The sequence below is a fragment of the Hemitrygon akajei genome, chromosome 3 (assembly GCF_048418815.1).
Source record: "Hemitrygon akajei chromosome 3, sHemAka1.3, whole genome shotgun sequence".
Lineage (NCBI taxonomy): Eukaryota > Metazoa > Chordata > Chondrichthyes > Myliobatiformes > Dasyatidae > Hemitrygon > Hemitrygon akajei.
Genome location: NC_133126.1, coordinates 171,832,255 through 171,853,169, shown reverse-complemented (window position 1 = coordinate 171,853,169; position 20,915 = coordinate 171,832,255).

Here is a 20,915-nt window from a genome sequence, read left to right as displayed (position 1 = left end):
GACAATTGTATTCTGATCAGTTGAGGATCTCTACTTTCATTCTAATTGTGGGATTGCCTGGATGTCGCTCTATTCATTTTTTTAAAACCTTACAATTCAACAGACTACACCTTGGCAGTGTTTGGTACATACCTTATCAGAGACACAGAGGTACATCCATGGAAACAGACCATGTTGATAACATAACAGCAGCAGAGCATTTCAAATTTAGCATAGAACAGGGAATTGGGCCAAAAATGATTGCACATGGGATTAAACTTTTCCATGCAATCAGTAAAAACAAATAGCTTCTAATCACTGCCTTTGAGCTGTGTCATGCTTTACAGATGGGAATTCAAAATAATCTGAAAATATCTGTAAGTGATTGTGTTAGAATTCTTTCCATATTTTTCTACACTATATGTGGACATTGCTGCCAATATCTGCATTTATTGCCCTTTCCCTTTGCCCCATTTAACAGTCGGTCACACATTTAAGTCAGAGCAGTTAAGCACACCAGAGTCCATTCCTTAAAGGACATAATGAACTGGATAGGTTTTTACAACAATCCAGCTGTTTCATGGTTGCTGATGCTGACACAGGCAATGTTCTTAACTTTAGTTTTTTTTTAATTACTTGAATGTAAGTTCCTAATCTACCTTGGGGAAAAGAACTCACATCTTGGGGACAATGGTTCAGAACTCTGGTGCTTGTCTAGTGTCATAACCATTGTGTGAATGACTGCCTAAATGAATATAGAACATAGAAAATAATTGCACAATATGGACTCACAATCTTGTGCCGACCTAGATAAATGTACTTCAATCTAACCCTTCCCTCCTAAACAGCCCACAACTGTCCATTTTCTCACATCTATATGCCTATTTAAGAGTCTCTTAAATGTCCCTGTTGTATTAGCGCCTATCATCACCCCTGTCAGTGAGCTCCAGGCACTCACCACTCACTGTGTGAAGATACCACCTTTGACTTCTCCCCTGTACCTTCCTTCACTCGTCTTAAATGGATGTCCTCTGGTATTGGCCAGTGCCAGCCAGCCTGAGGAAAACGTCCTGGATGTCCATTCAAACTATGCCTCTGTAATCTTATACACCTCTATCAAGCTGCCTTTCATCCTCCCTCACCTCATTTATAGAATAATGCATCTACAATAGTTTCTGTCAACTTTGATGTCAGAATCACATTATTCCACTTTTTTTCATCATTGTGTTTGTCTGGAAAACTCCCAACAACAGCCATTTACTTTAGTCATGTTATGTAGGACTGTTTTAAAATTCTTAACATATCAAGCACTTCATGAAATTATAGAAACTGTCAATAACTTTCTTCATTTGAAAATGTGAAGATTATTTTAAATAGCAATAATGCAAACAAAAACATTTGAATGTCTTAAATTTGTGCCAAATGTATCAACATAAATTGATTAGATCATGAATTCTGACATACAAAAATTTTAAAATGTTCAATAATAAAAGTGCATAAAATAATAAACTGCTTTTCAAGTAATGCAACATATTAAAAAATAATCCAATTGGATAGCACTGCCTGAAAAAATTCACAAAAATAATAAATTACAATAATTTGTATATTATTATTATGTTTTGCAAACTTCAAAACATTAAATTAGTTCAAAGGAAGATACAGGAGACTGGGAATATGGGATTACTTCGTCTTTATTTTAAACGAGGAGAGACATATCACATATCATGTGGTAAGGTGTTAATGTATGCAATTAATGTATTTTACATATAACCCATAATGAATTATTTAAATAAACAAGTTTGATTAATCAACCAATATATATAAAAGATTACTCAAATATTATTGAAATATTAAATACACAACAATTATATTGCCTGGCAATCTTCCTATCCATATGATGTTATTTGAGTAAAATAGTATTGCAATGGACTAATTAAAACAATTCATAGTCATTAGGATACATTCTTGTTAGTTCATTAATACTCTACCGTGGGTATTTACAATCACTGGAAGATATTGACCCATAAACTATCATTGATCCACATACTAATATTCTTTGGTAATCAATGTGTTTTATAGTGATTTCCAGATTCAGTCATTAAAACCAAATGTAACACGTACAAAATTTGTATCAAGCAAGTTAGATAGCCATGTTGTAAATGTCAGAGTCACACAGCACAGAAAGAAAAGCTCTTCCACCCACTTATAGTCTTCAGTGTCTTCTAGAAAATGACAAGGAATTCAAATAACTATCTGTTGCTGCAGCCACTTCCACTTACTAGTCCCTGCAAAGTAATTGAAGACATGTTTGTGCTCATTTCAATGTTTTTTTTATACAATAAGAAACAGGAAAAGTACCAAATGCTAGTAGAGTCAAGTCATTAATATACCTTTCCTTTTAAAAGAAGAAACCTATTTCAAGATGTCCCGAAGACATCCAAATATGCATGTTAACAGGACTACATATTGCCACAATATTACAGGTACTTACACGTGTTGTCAGTGATCTAATCAATTGCTGATATTTCCTCCTAAAGACTGAGCTCAACCATGTGTACCTAATACTTGTGATTAACCCGATGTACACAGATGTATTTAATTGATATATGTGCATAGCCGGTACATTTTAGATAACAAATTACATATTCCCTCTGATCGAGTTAAATTTTATTTTAACATCTTTGAAAGATAATACTCAGTTAGGTGCTGAAGGTGATGACACTAATGATATTACAGAGATTGGCACTGTAGATGTTTCTGAAGCTATTTCCCATGAATGCTCGCTCTGCCAAGGAACATATACTTCATAGTAGCTATGGGTATGTGTCTGCAAGTCCAGGCCAGTTTTGACGCCCCCAGGTCTGTGATTCCAGGAGTCAGAAGCCCATGTGAGTCCTGAATTCGAGTCCCAGAGTTCAAAGTCATGCGATCAGCAAATCCTGTGATCGATACTGAAGGCTAAAGTCCAAAGTTCAAACACTGAAGTTGACGAGTCCAGAAGTTGAGACCAATGGTTGAGGCCCTGGTTTGGTGTGTCCCAAAGTTAGAGGCCTGATGTCTGCCAAATCTGAGCCAAGCTCTGGAGTTTGGAGGCCTAGAGGCAGCCTGTCCTGTGTGTGGGTGGGAGGAACAACAGGAGCTTGTTTTGTGGTTGTTGTTTAGTTCTGTTTCTGTTGTTGTGTTCATATTGTTAATGTTTATGTCGTTCTGCTGAAAATTCTGGGCATGCTGTGTTGGTATTGGAATGTGTGGGGATACTTGCGGGCAGCCAACACATTCTTAGGTCGTGTTGGTTGTAATGCAAATCACGTTTCACTATGTGTTTCAATGAATTTGAAGAGTTTCATATCAAATTAAGTATTTTAAAAATAATTGTTATTCTGTAGAAAATGCAACAACCAATTTCCTTTTAATATTTCAGAATCAGGTTTATTATCAATGTCTTATATGACATGAAATTTGTTTTGTGGTTGTGCTAGCAAACACAATACAAGCATAAAAATAATAAAGAATTCCAATATAAATAAATACTGTAAAAATTAAAAAAAGGTGAGGTTGTTTCGATGAGTTTATGGACCCCCATTCAGAACCTACAGAATTATACAGGTTTTCAGTAAGATTCCCATCCAAAAAATAGAAAATATTGAAATGAAGTCTGCCTCCCTACATTTCTTTACTATGTTAGTTCATCTTCACAAGGCATTTTGTACCCAGATTTGGTGCTGACTCCTAACACATGAACTAGTTAGAACGTACATTTCTTCCTATCATAAAAACAGCATTTTTGATGCTATAACTGGAACTTCAAAATTGCCCTTAATACTTTGTGTCTATTACTCACACCTGTTCATTTTAAAAATAGATATTTTATATGGTTTGGTCCTTAACCAGGATGCTGCCTGGTTTAGAGAGTATGCATTATGATCAGAGGTCAAGGGAGCTAGGGCTTTACTCTTTGGAGAGAAGGAAGATGAGAGGAGACATGATGAGGTATACAAGATATTAAGAGGAATAGATAGAGTGGACAGCCAGTGCCTCTTTCCCAGGGCACCACTGCTTAATACAAGACCTGGCTTTAAGGTAAGGGGTGGGAAGTTCAAGGGGGATATTAGAGGAAGGTTTTTCACTCAGAGAGTGGTTGGTGCATGGAATGCACTGCCTGAGTCAGTGGTGGAGACAGATACACTAGTGAAATTTAAGAGACTACTAGACTGGTAGATGGAGGAATTTAATATGGAGGTATATGGGGGTTATATGGGAGGCAGGGTTTAAGGGTTGGCACAACATTGTGGGCTGAAGGGCCTGTACTGTGCTGTACTGTTCTATGTTCTATTGACAATACCAGGAGCTAAGAAGCAAATTGCATAAATTTGATCCGGTATACTGGCCATCAAGTGGAAGATTACCTAACTAAGTATCAGTGGTGATACAGAATAAACTATTTCTGATGCTGAAGCAAAATCAAAATAAAATCAGAACCATACCGGCTTGAAGTAAATCATATTTTACTTGACAGTGGAACTCGCTCCCAAAAAGCATTTAGAGAACGGAATGGAATCAATACATTTTTGTTAGAGTAGGGTTAGAGTGAAAATGCAAGTAGGTGACTCTGTGGTGCAAGCCAGCAATGGTGTAACTGATCTACAGAATAGATACAAATCATTTTGTTCATTCGAGGCAATCCATATACAAGAGACTTGGCAATAAACTAATTCATAACAATAACAATTGCAATGCGGTCAATCAAAAAATGTTAAGGAGGATCTTATAAAACAAAGCTTGCCATTTTTAATCATCTTCTATTACCCAAAAAAGAAAGAAAAATATTTTCAGACAGTTTAGAAACAACCAACATAATAGTTGTTGAAAATTAAACTTAAAATTGAATATTTAATTTTTACCTTCCCTTCTGGCAGACTTTGCAATTAAACATGCACGAGAGAAACCAAGCTATCCAAACTAAAGGTTAAAAAATGATTCTCAAGATTTTTGATTGCCTAAGTGGATAATATACTGAAGTTCCAGAAAAATATTATAAAAATGTTAACTTTATGCGGCACCAGATATAAAAACATCAGACTGTCCCAAATGATCTAAAAAGTTATTTTGTAGAGGAAAGGAAGGGGAATGAATAAAATGGTGATTTTGTGAAAACCAAAAGGGGCTGTTGTCAGCTCCAATGCCATCGTCAAATTCAGCAATTACACCAATATTACAGGACATATCGCAAATGGGAATGAGTCAGTTTACCACAGCGAGATATGTCACCTGGTTGAGTGATGCCTACGAAAACAACTTCTTGCTCAACCTCAGCAATACTGAAAAGCTGATTGTTGACTTGAGAAAGAGGAGGGAAGCCTACCTTGGGGAAATCAGCTTGAAGAGAGTCAGCAACTTGAAATTCTTGGGGGGTTAACATCCGATGTCCTGTGCCCAGCACACAGCTGCAATCACAAGGAGAGTGTGCCAGTGTCATTACTTTATTAGGGGATTAAGGAGATTTGGTTTGTGATTGAACATTCTAACAAAATTCTTCAAATGTATTGTTAAAAGGACTCTTGTATCATGGTCTGGTATGGCAATTTGAATGTGCAGGAATGTAAGAAGCTGCAGAGAATAGTGAACACTAATCAATACATTATGACCCCATCCCTCACCATCATTGGTAGTATATATAGGTGGTGTTTCCTAAGCAGGCAATATCTATCATCAAAGACCCCACCACCAGGGACATGCCATCTTTTCACAGCTACCATAAGGCAGGAGATACAGAAGTCTAAAGTCCCATACCACCAATATTAAGAACATCCAAAAGACTAAAATGCAGGGGATTCATGTTGATTTGGCCATTTGGATTCAGAACTGGATTGCCCATAGAGCACAGAGGGTAATGATCGAAGGGACTTATTCTAGCAGAAGGCCTGTGACTATCGGTGTTCTACTGGGATCCATAATGGGACCGCTGCTGTTCGTAACGTACATTAATGACCTGGATGAAAATCTAGAATGGTGGGTTTGTAAGTTTGCAGATAACATAAAGATTGGTGATGTTGTGGATAGTGTAGAACATTGGCAAAGAATAGAGAGGGATGTAGATCAGTTGCAAATATAGGTGGAGAAGTGGCAGATGGAGTTTAACCCAGCCAAATGCGAAGTGTTTCATCTTGTTAGGTCAAATATAAGGAGACAGTACACTGTTAGGGGCAAGACCCTTAGCAGTATTGATGAGCAGAGAACACTTGGGGTCCAAGTTCATAGCACCCTGAAAGTAGCTACACAGGTGGATTGGGTGGGTAAGAAGGCACAGGGCATATTTGGCTATATTAGTCAAGGCATTGATTTCAAAAGTCAGGAAGTTATGTTGCAGCTTTATGAAACTCTAGTTAGGCCACATCTATTGTGTGATGTTTTGATCACCAATTCGAGGTAGGATGTCGAGGCTTCGGAGAAGGTTCACAAGAGGTTTATCAGGAAGCCGAACGGATTCGAGGGCATGTGCTGTAACATAAGTTTGGAGAAACTTGGGTAGTTTTCTCTGGAGCTGCAGAGGCTGAGGGGAGGTCTGATAGAGGCTTATATGATTATAAGAGGCATATATAGAATAGACAGATAGTATCTCTCTGGCTTGAAATGTGCATTCAAGGCGAGAGCGGTTAATGTCAAAGGAGATATGAGGGGCAGGTTTTTTACACAGAGAATGACGGGTGCTTGGAATATGGTGGTAGAAGCAGATATATTAGGGAATTTTAAGAGGCATTTAGATGGGCAAATGGACGTGAGGTGAGAGAAATTGAAGGATATGGACATTGTATAGTCAGAAGGAATTAATTTATTTGGCAATTTGATTACTAATTTATTTGGCTCAGCACAACAGTGTGGGCTGAAGGGCCTGTTCGTGGGCTGTACTCGTCTATGTTCTAACAGCTACTTCCCTTCACCTATTCAGTTCTTGAAGCAACTGTCAAACCCCTAATCACTAGTTTAGCAAAACCATGACAACGCTCCACTCAAACGGACGTTCTTCATTTTAATTGTGTTTTCTTATAAAAATTATATATAATTTGATTAATTTATGTTTTTCTTGTGGATACTGCTTCTATGATGCAACGTGTCTGATGCTGCACAAGTTAGTTTTTAATTACACCTCTGGATGCATGTATTTATGAATGTGAGAATAAGTTCGCCTTTGATCTGATGTGGAGAAAACCACACCAAGAGCACCGAAAGCAGCAGAAGTGTTTGGAGGAGATGTCTATGAATCTTTGTCTGAACTGGAAGGACTGTTTGGCTCCCTGAAAGGTGGTAAAGGAGAATGTTACAGCCGTAGGGAAAAATGCCAAGGGATGGTGAGGTGGGACGAGCAAACTAAGGGTCATGGTTAGAGCGGCTCATATGGAAAGCAGAAAGGATGGGGTGGCAAACATATGACTGGTGATGATTTCCTGTTTCTGCCGAAGGGACAATATTCAGGATGCGAAGGTTGTCTGGGCGGAAGAGGGGTGGGTATGGAGGAAATGGAGGGAAATGGAGGGAATGCAACTGAGGACTTCATCGAGAGTGGGAGCCATGTTTCTTAGAGAAAGAGCTCATTTCAGATCTACTGGAGTGCAAAGCCTCATGTGGCGAACAGATGCAGCAGAGACAGAAACATTCTGACAAAGGGGTGGAGTCGTTACCAGACAGTGGCTGTGAGAAGGTGTAGTCAGGGCAGATATGGGAGTCAGTGGGTTGACAGTAAATGTTAGCTGTTTTACTCCTGAGTTGCAGATAGATAGATACCGGAAAGGGAGAGAGGTGTCAGAAATGGTCCAAGAGAATTTGAGGGTTGGGTGGAATTTCACAGGGAAGATGATAAAAATGATTACTTCCACATAAGTGCAGGAGGCAATAGAGTCATCGATGCAGTAGAAAAAGAGTTGGGGGATGTGGCAGAATGTGGGAAAAGTACTCTTTCACACAGCCAACATGAAGGTAGGCATTACTAGGTCATTACTGTGTCTTTGATATGTAGAAAGTGACAGAAATATAAAGAGAAGAAATATAAATATAAAGAGAAGTTTTTGGTAAGAACAATTTCTTCAAAGTGGGTGAGACCATTGATGGAGAGGAGCTAGCTGGTTCTTTGTCCAGAAAGAAGTGAAGGACCTGAAGGGATAGTGGAACATAAAGACTGGATGTCCATGGTGAAGATGAGATGGCAGGGTCAAGGGGGTCAGATGTCCTAAAAATGGTTGAGGTCATGAGGGGTGTCCCAGAAGGAAGCTGGAAAGTAGTGGACAAGGGAAGACAAGATAGATTCTGTGCTCTTTTCAGTCATTATTGCTACTGCAGAAAGGATTTGGAGAGAACAACAAGCTAACCCATTAGGATTCACCAAGGTATTGATAATATTTTACTAAAACTGAAATCATACTCTGCTCCTGGAAGGTTATTCTTATTCAGGTTGTATCAGAGAAGAATGGAGCACAAATTCCAGGTCTACAGAATCCCACAAGGACCTTTAGGATTTGAAGCTAATGCAAAAACTCAAAACTGAGTTGGATATTGTAAATACTCAATAGATCACGCAACATCCATGGAAGAGCAGATCTGATGTTTCAGTTCCTGATGTTTCATTAACTACTGAACTGTCAACTAGCTAAAATGCAAGCCAACCCATTGCAGAAAACAGAAGTTTCACAAGAATTTTCAAGCATGCAAAGTTCTGTACAAATCACATAGGATCATATAAGGTACATGTCACTATTTGGTCTGACCAATCTATATCATCCTTCAGCAGCACACAAAATGATGGAGAAACTCAAGCAGCATCTATGGAGGGCAATGGACCGTTAACATTTTGGATTAAGAGCCTTCATCTGGATTCCTTCACGCTTCATCCTAACCTCCTCCCTTTTGTTCTCATCAAAATCTTTTGTTTTTGCTTAAGCATCTATTTCCTTCTAGCTCATTTGGTTATCTCGTCTCCACCCTAAGTGACGTTCATTTCATCCAATCCCTCCACACCCTGTAGTAACCACTTCCACATTTCACCACCCAACAGACGGAGAAGTTTCTACCAATTTCCCTACTTAATTTCTGTTTATGTTCCTTTGAATGCATTCCCTCTGTATCCACTCTTCCAAAACCTTTCATTAAGGTCTACTGTCATTTCTCAGCCTTCTTTCCTTGAAGGACCCATTCTGCTCATTCTTTCGGATTTTGTATACCTTCCCATTTCTGCTACCGTTGTATATCTCCTCCACACTCCTCAAGTACCACTGTGTCATTTTATAATGTGGCAAACAGACCTGTATACAAAGCTGTTCTGAACAAGGCCCAATATAGGCTTAGCATAATTTCAATCTGGAAACAGAACACTGTGCTTATCTTGCTATATCACCTTGCAAACATATCGCATAACTTTTACTGATCAGGAAGGGTAAGACAAAGGAACACATACTAGTTGTTATAGAGAGATCAGAAGTAGAGAAAGTCAGCAGGTTCAAGTCCCTGGGTGTGAAGATCTCTGAGGACCTAACCTGGTCCCAACATTGAGATGTAGTTATAAAGAAGGCAAGACAGTGGCTATACTTGGTTAGGAGCTTGAAGAGATTTGGTATGTCACATGTACACTCAAAAACTTCTATAGGTGTACTGTGGAGAGCATTCTGACTGGCTGCATCACTGTCTGGTATGGAGGGGCTACTGCACAGGACTGAAAGAAGCCACAGAGGGTTCTAAATTTAGTCGGCTCCATCTTGGGTACTAGTTACAAAGTACCCAGGACATCTTCAAGGATTGTGTCTCAGAAAGTCAGTGTCCATTATTAAGGACCTCCAGCACCCAGGACATGCCCTTTTCTCACTGTTATCATCAGGTAGGAGGTACAGAAGCCTGAAGGCACACACTCAGCGATTCAGGAACAGCTTCTTCCCCTCTGCCATCTGATTCCTAAATGGACATTGAAATCTTGGACACTACCTCACTTTTTTACTATATGTTACCTGTTTTTTGCATGATTTTAATCTACTCAATATACATATACTGTAATTTATTTATTTATTATTATTATTTTCTTCTTCGGCTATATTATGTACTGCAATGAACTGCTGCTGCTAAGTTAACAAGTATCACGACATATGCCGGTGATAATAAACCTGATTCTGATTCTGACTTGTACTCCAAAATCATTTGTTACTCTGCCAAACCTTAATCTCCTCTTATAGCATAAAATTTCCTCCCACGGTCCAAAGACATACGGGTTAGTAGGTTAATTGATCACATGGGTGTAATTGAGTAGCATGGGCTTGTTGGGCTGGAAGGTCCAGTTACTGTGCCATATCTTTAAATAAATATCTACATAGCACCATCCAGAGACAGAGAAGCAGTTTCAGTGACAGGTTACTGTCGATGCAATGCTCCTCAGACAGGATGAAGAGGTCAATACTCCCCAATGCCATTAGGCTTTACAATTCAACTGCCAGGACTTAAGAACTTTTTTTAAAGCTATTATTAATGCTTTCTGAGTTAGTGATTTAGATGCATATCATATTATTACTGAGTTAAGTATTGTATGTAATCAGTTTTTGCTACAACAAGGGTATGGGACATTGGAAAAAAAATGTTGAATTTCCCCATGGGGATGAATAAAGTATCTATCTATCTATCTATCTATCTATCTAAATAAACGTATGACATCGCGTTGATCTGTACTGAAGTTCATTTTTATTCTGTACTTCGCACCCTTACATAATTTGTTGCAGTTATACTATGCATTGACTATCTCCACCCACTCCTTCCCACCTACAAAACTGAATGTTAAGAGGAGAGAATGATAATCAGATCATAGTTAAGAACAGATCATAGTTAAGAACAGTTCATACTTAAGTTCAGTGAATTACTAGCTATTTTTTAAATGGTTGACTAATTACTGCCAGCAATAATCATGAAGGTTTTTAAATTGTTCCTAATGTAGAACATCAATAGAATCACAACCCTTTCCTGGTCCTGAACTGCATGCCCTGAATGCAAAATTATTGATTCAGTTTGATGGTATGCAAAATTATCAAATTAATAATACATTTAGAATATGTTTGCTTTCATAATTTATCTTATTCTTTAAGGAATCATTCAGATAAATGTGAAAAAATTGTATATTTTGCAAAATGCCACTGCCGATTTTAACTAAAACATCTCCAGAAAAAAATTAATGAAGTGTATCAGCGGTACAGCCTGTCTCTACACCAACAACTGTATTCACATAATGTGTTAGTTTATACATAAAACCTCTCTGAAACAGGGAACAAAGTATGAGATTTGCCTTTAGCATGCCGTTGACTAAAAGCTGTTCCATAAATTTTGAACTGAAGTGGAGTTTGATTTAAAGTTTGTTTGGCACTGCAAGGAATAGAGATGGTAAATGAGATAAGTTTGTTTTCAGGAATAATTATAGCTTCAATATTTTAGTTCTTCTTCAGCTTAGTACTGAAGCCAACTCAAGCTAAAATGGATCCCTCATACCACTAGACTGCAATTCTTACACTAAAATGAAAAAAATAATTTTGTGCAAACATGTTCAGGACTAGTGCATGAAATGGTGATGAGTTTAACATGAAATTTGTGCATTTTCTGCATTTTGTTTCACAACTCCCAACCATTAGTTCAATAGTAAAATAAATGAAAAATACTGAAATAAAAGCAGAGAAAGATCTGCGAATATCCAAGAGGTCAGGCAGCATCTATAGAAAAATAAAAACAGAGTTAACATTTCAGAACAAATGCTGAGAAGTAAGGTTTTACATGTCATGAGTTAAAGACTATCGTATTTGCATTTTGTAATTAGAAAATACTTCACAAAGTTATTATTATTGCATGTAATAAATTGTAAGACATTACAAGATCAAAAACTATCAGTACAATTTACTTGAAAAAGCCCAAGAAATGAATGCAAATAGTAAAGCAACTGACTCATAGTTCCTGCAGCCCAGGTTCAATGCTGTGCCCCAGTACTGTTTATCTGGAATTTGCACATTCTGCCTATGATTGTATAACTTTCCTCTGAGTACTCTGTGTTCCTTCCACATCGTAAAGATGTGCAGGTTGGTAAGTTAATTGGCTACTGTAATATAGTCATTCATGCAAGGAAACACTAGTATGTAGATCATCCAAACTTAATAGCAATTAGAAATTCTGATAAATTAATAAAAGCTGGTCTCTTTTTGACCCATCTTGACAAATGGAAATCTGGTATTACTGATTAGAAAAGTTCTCCCAAAAAATATATTGTCAATGCAGAAATGGAAATGCTTAGTTTCACATACTGTGAATTCTAGTTAATTGGGCCATTAGTTAATTGGACAGATGCTTATTTGGGACAACACTTGAAGAATAAAAACTACGGTAATAGAAAAAATATCTGGAACTCCTTTCATTACTTGGGATACTATGCTGCTTAATTGGGACAGCAGACTGTTGCTGAACAATTTTTAACTAGCATCAGTTGTGTGCAATGCATGGCTGTTAGACACTGTGCTAAGAGCAAACAGTTCTTAAGTATTGACTCTATTTTTGAAAGACATCCACCATAAATGTAATTAATCATAATCCAATGTCCCCAGAACTTCTGGCATTTCTGAAAATTTTCACATTTTACTAAATTTAATTAACTAGATTTAATTCCCAGGCTCATAATCAAGATATGACCTGTGGTGTTCCACAGGGATTTTTTTTTGGACCACTACTCTTTATGATTTTTATAAATGGTTTAGATGAGCAAATGGAAGTTTGCAGATGACGTGAAGGTTTCTGGTGTTGTGGAAGATTGTTGTAGGTTGCAATGAGACATTGATGGAGTTCAGGGCTGGGCTGAGAAGTGACAGATGAAATTCAATATGCGGAATGATGGCGCCTAACAGTGCCTCCTTTGCTTGCTCTATTTCTACCTTTAATATCTTTATTTTTCCCTTTCAGGGTTTTTTTCAAGACCCTGACCTGGAGTTACACGCAGGCTTCAGTTCTTTGCAGGAATGGGACCTGCTCCCGGGGTTCCATGACTGGCCATTATTTGACATGCCAAGGGTTTGGCCTGAGAGTCTCACTCGTGTTTGGAAGCTTAAGATCATGGGGCTCTGGAGATGGACGGATTGAGGATTGTTGTCACAGCAGGACACTCATATGTCATCATGGGGGGCCGGAAAATCTTTCGCTGTGGGCCCGAAGACTCAAGGTCTTTGCGATCTTCGGACACTGAGCTTGAAAAAAGCAACAAAACTGACTTCTAACATCGTAAACCTGCAGGTTGTTGTTATGTCTCCTGCTCGTTGTGAAAATGGGGGACACCTCCCTCTCCCTTTTTAGGGAGAGAGAGAACATGTGGTTTGTCAAATGTCGGATGAAATGCAAAGCCTTTGGGGTAACTTTAGTCTGTGTTTTTGCTATTGCTTAGCACACTCTTGGACTCGGTGACAGTACCAATGCGCTTTGTTTTGCTAGTGGGGGAGGGGGGATTTTGCTCGCTGCCGCTTATCTGCTGGAGGGTGCAACTGGGGTTCTCACGTTTAACTGTCGTTCATTTTTTGGGGCACTTCTCTGTTTTTGTGGATGTTTGCAAAGAAAAAGCATTTCAGGATGTATATTGTATACATTTCTCTGACATTAAATTGGACCTTTGAATAGAGTCATTTGCATGTGTTTGTGTTCAAAAAGCAATGATTTTTGTCACTGATAGATTGTGAGAAATAAGCAGACAATTTAAAACTGGTTTCAAACATCCTGGCTTGGAGATGCCAGAAATTGTCGTGAGTGAAATTGAAACAATTTCTCTACTTCAGTGTTAGGAACTACGAAGAATTTGGAGGTATTGACAATCATATGGAATAATACAATGAAAATGAAGATTTGGAAGATGAAACCATCGAAAGCATTGTACAGAGGAAGTCCCATCATCTGCACTTGGTGTCTGCACTGGTTTTGTTCACTTACAGTAAATCAAAAGAACACGACAGTGTACACTGAATGAATTCCTCCATCAATAACTATTAGGAACCAATATACAGTTTTATAGTATTGTAGTAGTATTGATAGTGTTCTAACTTGTTTTGTATTTCATTTAAATACATAACTTGTTACTTTGTTCATTGGTAGTTTGTCTTTTTTATATCTTTTTAACTATTTCCATGAAACTTTGGTAATTGGGGCAGCTGCTTCATTGGAATCTAATGTAATTCTTGAGATATGATAGATATCTATAGGTGAAAGGTCCAAGAGTATCTTGATGCTAGTTTAAAACATTTAAGTTCTATATTTATTGGTATGTATCTGTTTTGTTTTTGAACAGGAACTCTATTTTTGAAAGACATGCACCATAAATGTAATTAATCATAGTCTAATGTCCCCAGAACTTTTGGCATTTCTAAAAAGCCTCACGTATTGCTAAATTTAATTAACTAGATTTAATTCCCAGGCTCATAATCAAAAAATGACCTGTGGTGTTCCACAGGGATTTTTTTGGGACCACTAATCTTTGTGATTTTTATAAATGGTTTAGATGAGCGAATGGAAGTTTGCAGATGACGTGAAGGTTTCTGGTGTTGTGGAAGATTGTTGTAGGTTGCAATGGGACATTGATAGAGTTCAGATGGAATTCAATATGCAGAATGATTCATTTGGGAAGGTTGTACTTGAAGGCAGAGTACAGGGTTAAAGGCAACGTGGAGGAACAGAGCTCATAGGGCAAGTTGATCGGTTTATGTACGTTGACCTTCATTAGTTGGAGGTTTGAATTCAAGATCTGTGAGGCAATGTTGCAGCTTTATAAAACTATGTGTAGACCACACTTGGAATATTGTGTTCAGTTTTGGTTGCATCATTATGGAAAGGATGTGAAAGCTTTAGGGACAGTGCAGAGGAGATTTACCTGGATGCCATCTGGATTAGACAGCGTGTCTTATGAGGATCAGTTGAGAAAACTAGGCTTTACCCTTTGGATCGAAAGAGGATGATAGAGGTGTACAAGATGATAAGAGGCATAGATTGAGGGGATAGCCAGAGACATGTTTCCAGGATGGAATTAGCCAAGTTGAGGGGCAGAATTAAGAAGATTGGAGGAAAGTAAAGTGAAAATGACAGAGGTAAGAATTTAATATGGAGTGGTATATGTGTGGAGCACACTGCCAGAGGAGCTTGTAGAGGCAAAGTACATAAGGAACATTTAAAAGACTCTTAGATAGGTACATGGATGAAAGAAAAATGGAGGGCCATGTGTGTGTCTGTGGGGTGGAATGGTTAGATTGAGCTTAGACTTGGTTAAAGGGTTGGCACCACATCGTGGGCCGAAGGGCCTGTACTGTTCTATGTTCTATAAGTGTTTAACATTTCCTAAATGCATTTCAAACAAAACTTACTTTTTACCAGCACAGCCAAATTTCTACCTCATCGTTAACTATTTATCAGTCATATAAGAAAAATATTTTGAAACATTTCACAACTTTTCCTATTGGAATGCAACTGAGCAAGTAATGGAATCCAATTACAGAAGGCGCGGTGGAGAGTAAAAAACAGTTTGTTTCAGAAAGGAAGATAGATAATGTCATTCCATGAGCCCTTCTCCAACTGTAGATTAATTGATTTTAGACAACTGCTGTTGTGATAAATGAAGAAAGATAAACCAGTGGTATCAAACTTCAGTGAGATGCACAATCTATTTCTGTGTGATAGCTACTAATACTCCTTCAATTACTGTCATAATCTACATTTTTTTCAGAGACTTTACAGTAATAGTATCAGTAACAGCTCTACAGATGGAGTTCAACCTGGATTAGTGTGAGGTGGTTCATTTTAGTAGGTCAAATATGATGGCAGAATATAGTATTAATGGCAAGACTCTTGGCAGTGTGGAGGATCAGAGAGATCTTGGGGTCCAAGTCCATAGAACACTCAAAGCTGCTATGCAGGTTGACTCTGTGTTTAAGAAGGCATATGGTGTATTGGTCTTCATCAATCGTGGGATTGAGTTTAGGAGCCGAGAGGTAATGTTGCTGCTATATAGGACCCTGGTCAGACCCCACTTGGAGTATTGTGCTCAGTTCTGGTCACCTCACTACAGGAAGAACGTGGAAACCATAGAGAGGGTGCAGAGGACATTTACAAAGATGTTGCCTGGATTGGGGAGCATGCCTTATGAGAATAGTTTGAGTGAACTTGGCCTTTTCTCTTTGAAGCGATGGAAGATGAGAAGTGTCCTGATAGAGGTGTATAAGATGATGAGAGGCATTGATCATGTGGATAGTCAGAGGCTTTTTCCCAGGGATGAAATGGCTAGCAGGAGAGGGCATAGTTTTAAGGTGCTTGAAAGTAGGTACAGAGGAGATGTCAGGGGTAAGTTTCTTACGTAGAGATTAGTGAGTGTGTGGAAAGGGCTGCCGGCAACGGTGGTGGAGGCAGATACAATAGGGTCTTTTAAGAGACTCCTAGATGGATATGTGGAGCTTAGAAAAATAGAGGGCTATGAGTAAGCCTAGGTAGTTCTAAGGTAAGGACATGTTTGGCACAGCTTTGTGGGCTGAAGGGCCTGTATTGTGCTGTAGGTTTTCTATGTTTCTACAACACTGAGTCTAAGTGCGATAGCTGTGTCTGTATGGGAGCTGGTGGGAAATCTGGTAAAACCAAAGGGTTCCATAGCTGCTTGGAGTATTCACATCAGTGTCGCACAGAAGTGAAAATGACAGTTGGCTTAAAACAACTTATGAAAGCAAAGAACTTTCATGCTGGCCAAGTGAAGCGAAGACACAAGTCTCCTGACAATCAGATGCAGATAATGGAAATCTGAAACAAACATGACATTTGCTGGAAATACTCAGCAAAATATGCATCATTAGTGTGAAGAGAAACAGAGTTAACATTGCAGGCCAAAGAGTGGATCACTTCCAACAAAGGGAATGTTATTGGTTTTGTTTTCCCAAGTTGATGCCTGACTTGCTGAGGCTTTCTAGCATTTTCTATTTTTTATGTAAAACACCTTTGAGTATGGTGTTTGCTATTAGAATGAAAGAAAAGTAAAACCCAAATAATCAAATATTATGGCGCTTCAACATATTGTATAACTTATTTTCTCAATGTTAATTTATGTTTTATTTCTTTTTGTATTTGCACAGTTTGTTGTCTTTTAAGTTGATGTGGTCCTTTACTGATTCTATTATGGTTATTATTCTATTATAAGAATAGGAGCAGAATTTGGCCATTTGGCCCATTGAATTGGCTCCTCATTTCATCATGTTTGATCCATTTCCCTCTCAGCCCCAGCCTCCTCCCTTTTCCCCTGAACCCTTCATACCCTGAATCTATCAACGTCTGCCTTAAATATGCTCAAGGACTTGGCCTCCACAGCTGCCAGAGGCAACAAATTCCACAGATTCACCACTCTGGCTAAAGAAATTTCATCCTCACCTCTGCTCTAAATGGATGTCCCTCTGTTTTGAGGTTGTGCCTAGACCACACCCCGCCCCCACCACTGTAAACATCCTTCCCACATCCACTCTATACAGGCCTTTCAGCATTCAGTTGGTTTCAAAAAGACCCCTCTTCATTCTTCTGAATTTCAATGAGTATAGGCCTGGAGCCATGAATTGGTCCTCGTATGATAACCCTTTCATTGCCAGAATCATTCTCATGAACCTCCTCTATCTTTCTCACCACCAACCCAACCTGCAAATTAACCTTTAGGGAATCCTGCATGAGGACTTCCAAGTCCCTTTCCACCTTAGATGTTTGAATTTTCTCTCCATTTAGAAAATAATCTGCACTTTTATTTCTTCTGCCTAAGTGTATGTCTACCTGATACTGTATTCCATTTGCCACTTCTTTGCCCATTCTCTAATTCTGTCTTAAGTCCTTCTGCAGCTTCCCTGCTTCCTCAACACTGCCACTCATCTATCTTCATATTGTCTGCAAACCTGGCCACAAAGCCGTTAAGTCTACCATACTTCAAGATGGACAGAATCCACATTGTAATTTGGGGAGTGACCCTCCAGCCTTCGGGATGAAGCAGCTGAGGAGAACATTAGCAATAACTTACCCTGTGAACAACAGTAAAAAGATTGTTGGTATTTGAGGAGATTTGTATTGTCACCAAAGATTCTCGCAAATTTCTACAGATGTACTGTGGAGATTATAGATTATGGATTTATTGAGTATGCCTACAAGAAAATGAATCCCAAGGTTGTATATGTACTTTGATAATAAATTTATTTTCAGCTTTGAACTTAATTAAGTTATTAAGATGGATATTACATATGGAGTTAACTAATGTATTAACTATTAAACACAAAAGAATAATCTAGTTGAACATTTTGATAAAATCAATTCAATTGCCCATTCTTTTACAATGATTCAAGTTTGACTTCTTTGAGACTGATTGAGCTTTCATGGCAGGTTTGTGCCTTTATCCTTTTGCACCAACTAGATGCCTTTGACGTGGTTTGTAACTAGATACATTATTGACACCTAGTGGCAAATCACCAGCAGCTCATCTGAGTTAAGTTTCCTCGACACTATTGAATCTCACACTTTCTGTTCAACAGACACCAATTAGAAGGTGGACCCTTCTTCCTCGATTAAGTTATTTTGCTGTCTGTATGGAACAAATTTTGTGGTTCCTTTAACGTGAAAGAGATGAGAAATAGAATTTATAATGAAATAAACCATTTAAAATTCCAGCTTCTATAAATTAAACTCCCCAAAGTATTTTCCCTCAGTTATTACCTTTTCTAAGCTCCAGTGCTAAAGATCAAAATGGAAATTAATTGAATTATCTAAAGGGTTTTTTTTTTCCATGGTAGCAGCCACCTGATACCATGGTTTCCATGGTTGCTTGTCTCTAATCGGTAGAAGATCCATTTTTCAGAATGAAATCGTAGTGAGCAAAAGGTCAACCCCACAGTTTAGAATTGATTCTTGTTCCATTTTCTTCAGGGAACCAAGTTCAAGTCAGATTTTTAAAATGAGCTCCTCAGCAGTGAGAAACACAAAATATCAACCATTCATTTCCCTCTACAGATGCTGTTTGATCCATTGAGTTCCACCAGCAGCTCATTTCGTGTTCCAAATTTCAACATCTGTAGTATCTTGCGTCTCCAAGTTAGATCAAGTCCTTTCCTCTATTATCCTGTTCCAATTCTATTGGATCCTTTTGATGCTCTATTCTTCGACAAATAGATTGCACTACCTAACCCATAACTTTGTGCCTGATGCCTATCTCCATTTGCCCTGATTGGCCTATTCTCTGTCTTAACACTTCCTCAGTCTGCATAATTTTTCTCACTCTCTCTCAACTTGCACTAATGCCATTATGCTAATTTTGTTGTACAAGTTATGTATAATTTGTTCATTTAATATGTTAACTTATGTTTGACTGCTGCTGCTACAAAAAAGGTAATTTTCATAGCATTTATATTCAACCTATGATAATGAACTTGAACTAGTTTAGATTTTTCTCTTCCTCTTATTCCAGCTGGCCAGATTGATCTGACCTGAAATTTGTTTTGGTCAGTCCCCTTCTAGCCAGTATCAGATCTTTATCCCAATATCTCATACTTCGCTCTGTTACCACTATAACTTCAATGCGATAAGAAGCAAAGTGCATGTAATCAAACATTTTAAGTAACTTCATAAAAAATTTATCACACAAATTATGAGAAAGCACGTCAGCACCTCTACTTTCTTAGAAGATTGTGAAGATTTTGGCATGTCAACAAAAACTTTGACAAACTTCTATAGATGTGTGTTAAGAACATATTCATTAGTTGCATCATGGTCTGGTATGGAAACACCAATGGCCTCAGATGGAAAAATCTACAAAAAGTAGTGGATATGGCTATCCATCATGAGTAAAGCCCTCCACCATCATGCACATTTAGAGTGCACAGCCGCAGGAAATTAGTTTCCATCATCAAGGACGTTCACCATCCAGGATATGCTTTTTTCTTGCTCCTGCCATCAGAAAGGGGATTCAGGAGCCTCGGGTCCCACACCACCAGACTCAGGTACAATTATTATCCCTCACCCAACATGCTCTTGAACCAGAGGGGATAACCACACGACTTCACTCACTCCAACACCTATCCTCTATGGACTCACTTTCGAGGTCCTTTCATCTCATGTTCTCTAAATTTATTGCTAATTTATTTACTTTTCTTCTCTTTGTATTTGCAGTTTGCTGTCCAGTACAATAGTTGTTTGCCTGTCTTGTTTTGAGCAGTCTTTCATTGATTCTATTGAGTTCCTTTGTACTTACTGTGAATGCCTGCAGGAAGATGAATCTCAGTTGTATATAGTGACAAATTGTACATTAAAAATAAATTTACTTTTAATTTCTAACAAACATGGGAAGAATTTGTCATTGATTTGAAAGAGTCATTATAAGTTGTAGCAGTGAGATTTTTGCAAGAAATATCTGTGGTAAACTATGTATATAGATTGTAACTGGATTATCTGTCTGGACATGCCTGGACACGCCCCTCTGCTGACTGCTCCTGTGGCTCCTCCCACAGACCCCTGAATAAAGGCGATTGTGTCACTGCTCCTCCCACTGTCCAGGACAGACATACAGCATGGACGTAGATCCGTTTTATTGTTAATAAAGCCTTTCGGTATTTACTGTACTTCTAGTCTTTTGGAGTAATTGATAGTGCATCAAAGATCAAAGTTCCTTGATCTTCACCGTTATAGGCATGGTCACTGGTCATTAATTTGTTAAATTTAAAGATTCAGAATTGAAGTGAGTGAGATTTCCAGGTGTTATAGGGCTGGAAAGCTTGCAGAAATACCAATTACTACAAACTAACGACCCTGCTTAGCCTGATCTCCATTTGCACAACAATCTCCTGCCCTTTCTTTTTCTGTTAGATTGCCCGTAATCCCAAAATTTGACTCTCCCTGCAATGCATTCTATCATTTCCTCT